This window comes from Branchiostoma belcheri, unplaced genomic scaffold (genome assembly GCF_001625305.1).
Source record: "Branchiostoma belcheri isolate BF01 breed outbred unplaced genomic scaffold, Haploidv18h27 scaffold8, whole genome shotgun sequence".
Lineage (NCBI taxonomy): Eukaryota > Metazoa > Chordata > Leptocardii > Amphioxiformes > Branchiostomatidae > Branchiostoma > Branchiostoma belcheri.
In genome coordinates this window covers 3978726-3984069 of record NW_017804464.1, presented here as the reverse complement: position 1 = coordinate 3984069, position 5344 = coordinate 3978726, and the positions used below count along the sequence as shown (strand labels likewise).

Below are 5344 nucleotides of genomic sequence, written 5' to 3'. Positions count from 1 at the left end.
TAACATTTTTTCATCCCAAACTGTGAGAGAAGAATGTATATGAAATGTTAATAAATTTGCAGGTTAATGCTGATAATAAATAAAATATTCTGTAACCTGGTTAAGAAACTTGGTTCACCTAACTAAGTTTACCAACTACTAACTGTGGGCAATCTTCATTGATGTTCTGAGCCCCTAATGCTGTTTTTAGATGTAGGATTTTACACAAACACCTTCTTCAACAGGAGACACAATGGCTGCTTGGACAACGTTGCCAACGACCTGTTCATACGCGCAAAGAATGCCGGTGCCAGCGACAACATCACGATCATCACGATCTTCTTCACGGACCAGCTGTCGCGCCCGTACAAGTCGGAGAACGAGCTGGGCAGACTCAGCCGGTTGTCGCATTTCGCGCAGTGGGAGGATGAGGAAGACGAAAGCAGCGGAAGTGACAGTGAGGACAGCGAGATCGACTTCTTGATCCAGACCAGCGACGAGCCCTTGATCGACCTCCTCAGCCCTGTTGGCGAAAGCTCGCACCTTGATGTCGTATCCCCTCCTCTGTTTGTGCCTGACGCCGCTTCAGACACCTCCGTGGAAACAAGTACCGGCTTCCCGGATGTCACAGCTTCTTCTTCTGTCAGCGTAGAGAGGGAACTTTCCATCTTGAAAACCATCTCAGAAGAGGACTTCGTGGTTGACAAGCTTTCCAAAATCCGTCCGTTACATCCGAGGATGAAGACACCCCGTCCTCTTCACGGCCAACCTCCTCAAGCTATGAGGTACCCGACCTGAGGTGTCCCAAGGCTGAGGAGTGTGCAACGAGCCCTGCTGAGTCCAACAAGCACCAGAGCACTTCAGCAAGCACACCGGCTCCCAAGGCACCAATTGCTGTGACAAGACACCAGTCGTCAATAAGCCTTGTTTCAGCTAGGTCAGTTGAGTATGTCAACCCTGTGGATTGCCTGCCAGCGGCTGATTTCAACAGACCAACCTCCGGGATCTGTGCGCCAACCGCGACCCCCGTGGTGGGAAGCACCGTGGCATCTTCCGAATCATCGCCACCTCCCGTGCCAACCAACAGCCCGTACCGGCCACCATCCAGTCCGGTCATCAGAGCACGCCCCACGGTTCCGCGCCTGTCTGGGCCTTACCTGTCGGTCTACACGCCCCACATGTACGACAAGTGGCAGAGAGTTCCCAAAAAGGTCCAGTCATTGCCCGCTCACGCGAACCAGACACCTCTCCCTCTGAAGAAAGTGTCCATCGAGATGGAGCGCAAATTGCTGAAACCTGCAACAAAGAAGAACGCCAGGGAGTATTCACCGGCTGCAGTCCGCCATGGTAAGAAGCCTGACAAGGTGCCGGCTACTGCCAAGCATAAGGTTGCCTCAGCCCCCGTGCTGTCAGTATCTGTGAGTGTGTCCAGCAAGCAGCTCGCTCCACGGGCAGAGAGAAGCAGCCACCAACTTCAAGTCCACAGCTTTGTTATGGCACAGGAGTCTGACATGCCGCCGGTCGAGGGTGTGAACCTGGTGGTCAGCAGAAAGGCAGCATTGAACAAGGCATCCACCAAAGCTTCGTCAAACAAGCCATCCAGACAAGCTTCCTTGAAGAAGCCATCCAGTGAAGCTGCCTTGAAGAAGCCATCTAGCCAGGCTGCCTTGAAGAGCCATCCAGCGAATCTGCCTTGAAGAAGCCATCTAGCCAAGCTGCATTGAACAAGCTCTCCAGCCAAGCTGCCTTAAGCTCAACAGCCGTCCAGACAAGCTCTGTTGAACAAGGCATCCACCAAGCTGCTTTGAAGAAGCCATCTAGCCAAGCAGTATTGAGCAAGCCAACTAGCCAAGCAGCGTTGAACATGCAGCCATCTAGCCAAGCAGCATTGAGCAAGCAGCCATCTAGCCAAGCATCAAAGCGCCGTGACCCATCATCATCTGGTTCCAGCCCAGCCAGACCAAAGAAGGCCAGCTCACAAGTCCGCTTAGACGAGAAACCCAAGAAGAGCAAGAACGCCATCCGGAGGGCCCTGAACAGCGGCAAGAAGAGGTGCCAGGAAGTGTTGGAAGGCGGACGAAAGGCACTGAAGACCACCCGACAGGTTCTGAGCTTGAAGGTAGCCTCGGTGGGATTCCACCTCAACCGCCTGGGCTCGGCAGTCTCCAGGAAGAACCGCGTGGGTCCGCTGGAGCCGGGTTAACTGGAGCATAGGTCACCATTGTAGGGCTTAGATCGTGATAACACCTGGGGCACGGTAAGAACATGGCTTGTCAAAAATATTTGGGGGAGGATCTGGGAGTTAAGTCAATAGCTTGTTTTACCATAGACTTACATAGCTACACAAAATTTAGACTCCCTTATGCAAAATATTATCCAAGGATTACTTAAAATATTACCCAAGACTTACACAAAGTTTTACCCAAGAATTATTTAGTACATATAGTAAAACATAACCCAAGACTTACACAAAATATTTCCCAAGAGTTAGAACATATAGTATAACATTACCCAAGACTTACACTTAATATCATATTTAGACTTCCTTACACAAAATATTACCATAGGTTTACTCAAAATATTATGCAAGACTTACCTACACAAAATATTTCCCTAGAGTTAGAACATATAGTATAGCATTACCCAAGGCTTACACTAAATATCATATTTAGACTCCCTTACACAAAATATTACCATAGGTTTACTCAAAATATTATGCAAGACTTACCTACACAGAATATTACCCACAAATTATTTTGTACATGTATGAAACATTACCCAACACTTGAACAAACTATTACCCGAGACTTACTTACACAAAGTATTACCCAAGACTTGCTGATACACAAGTTATTATCTAAGACTTATACTTACACAAAATTTTACCTAAGGCTTATTCAACATTTTACCTAAGGCTTACACAAAATTTCACCCCAGGCATTTTACCTAAGACAAGACTTACCCAAAATGTTTCTCCAGATTTACCCTATATTTTACCCAAGACTGACAAAATATTATTCAGGACTTCCTGATGCACAAGTTTATCCAAGACTTCCACAAAATTTTACTTTAGACTTACTTACACAAAATTTTACTTCAGACTTACACAAAATTTTACTTAAGACATACTTACACAAAATTTTACTTAAGACTTACACAAAATTCTACTTAAGACACACAAAAATTTTATCCAGGACTTACCGAAAATATTACTCCAGAATTACCCAAAATTTTACTTAATAAGACTGACACAAAATATTACCGAAGACTTCCTAATACACAAAAATTCTTTTCTTCTGTCAAAGTAAGAGTAAGTTTATAGAAACAACATCAGAAATATCTTTCTTAAGAGATAGTTTCTTTGGCTGCAGACTTTTTGAGCAGTATGGAAGAGGCAAGAGGTAAGTGAACTTAATGGTAACATGCGCATGGGCCGGTTCTAGTCATCCACTGATTGTCATGTGTTGGTTGAGAGCCTTTTTACTCAACAAAGTCACCAAAATCTAATTTGAAAAATTCAAGAAAAAAAAAGAAAAAAGAGTTCAATGTCCTGGTCAGTTTGTGGAGCTTAAAAGATGGTTATTCTGGAAGGTGTATGAAAGAAAGAAAAAAAAAGAATAAAACTGTGGAAAAAAATGGCCGTAAAAATATATGAAAAAAGGATGTCTTGCACCGTTGTCATGCAAGGTGATACAGCCAATTGTTTAACGTAATGTTTTGTTTTGTACTTTATGCAATGCCTAGCTTCCCTCCTCTGTGACAATGTCTTTTTAGTTGTCAGTTTCATTTTTAACACCTACTATGCAGAAAAGTTTATTGTACAGCTAGGTTACTTTGAACAGATAGACCAATAAGATTAACCAAATAACATTCCACAGGTGCAATGATATAACATGCCACAATATACTACCAGTAGTAACAGCTGCTGCAGTATAACAGGTGCCGCGACATGACAGGTGCGACATAGACCCCATAAGTCTTGTTATCATCTCCCTCTTAGGGGTAATGGCCTGGCTTAGGACGAGGGGCCTGGCTTAGGACGGGGGGCCTGGCTTAGGACGAGGGGCCTGGCTTAGGACCAGGGGCCTGGCTTAGGGAGAGGGGCCTGGCTTAGGGGTAGTGGCTTAGGACGAGGGGCCTGGCTTAGGACGAGGGGCCTGGCTTAGGGGAGGGGCCTGGCTTAGGGGAGAGGCCAGGCTTAGGGGGAGGGGCCTGGCTTAGGGGAGAGGCCAGGCTTAGGGGGAGAGGCCTGGCTTATGGAGAGGAATCTGGCTTAAGAGGAGAGGCCTGGGGACCCAGCCAAGGGGACTTCTGGCTAGTAGACCCTCTCAGGGGACTTATCCTGGGGCAAGGCCTGTGGTTAATAGACCCAGTCCAGGGGACTTATCCTGGGGCCTCATCAATCCCTCATTTATCCTGGGATCAGCCCCTCGTCCATATCCTGGGATCGGTACCTCGTCCATCCAGAATAACGTAAAACTCTGTAAACTAACAAGCGTCTTCTTGGAGAAAAGACAGTTATAAAATATACATTTTTTTGTAATTTTTATTCCTGACTGTGGCCTTTGATTCTTTTGGCCCTGAAGAATCTAGGCACATTCAGCTGACCATCAGTCCCTTGTCCATCCAGAATAACTTCAAACTCTGTAAACTAACAAGAGTCTTCTTGGAGAAAAGACAGTTATAAAATACACGTTTTTTTTTTGTAATTTTCATTCCTGACTGTGGCCTTTGATTCTTTTGGCCCTGAAGAATCTAGGCACATTCAGCTGACCATCAGTCCCTTGTCCATCCAGAATAACTTCAAACTCTGTAAACTAACAAGCGTCTTCTTGGAGAAAAGACACTGTGAGTTATAAAATATACATTTTTTTGTAATTTTTATTCCTGACTGTTGCCTTTGATTCTTTTAGCCCTGAAGAATCTAGGCACATTCAGCTGACCATCAGTCCCTTGTCCATCCAGAATAACTTCAAACTCTGTAAACTAACAAGAGTCTTCTTGGAGAAAAGACAGTTATAAAATACAGGTTTTTTTGTAATCTTTATTCGTGACTGTGGCCTTTGATTCTTTTGGCCCTGAAGAATCTAGGCACATTCAGCTGACCATCAGTCCCTTGTCCATCCAGAATAACTTCAAACTCTGTAAACTAACAAGAGTCTTCTTGGAGAAAAGACAGTTATAAAATACAGTTTTTTTTGTAATTTTCATTCCTGACTGTGGCCTTTGATTCTTTTGGCCCTGAAGAATCTAGGCACATTCAGCTGACCATCAGTCCCTTGTCCATCCAGAATAACTTCAAACTCTGTAAACTAACAAGCGGCTTCTTGGAGAAAAGACACTGTGAGTTATAAAATATACATTT

At 44.9% G+C, this 5344-nt stretch overlaps 1 protein-coding gene and 1 long non-coding RNA gene across 2 annotated transcripts in view; one reads left to right on the top strand and one right to left on the bottom strand.

The window, feature by feature from the left end:
* The window catches only part of LOC109486205, a 4561-nt gene extending 3968 nt beyond the window's left edge, over window positions 1–593 (top strand). Inside the window, exon 4 of the long non-coding RNA XR_002141181.1 lies at window positions 225–593. This is a non-coding gene — a long non-coding RNA (uncharacterized LOC109486205). The remainder of the gene's footprint in view (window positions 1–224) is intronic.
* LOC109486125 (trehalase-like) overlaps window positions 1–5344 on the bottom strand; it is a 32092-nt gene that overhangs the window by 12685 nt on the left and 14063 nt on the right. The gene's annotated exons all lie outside the window — the stretch shown is intronic.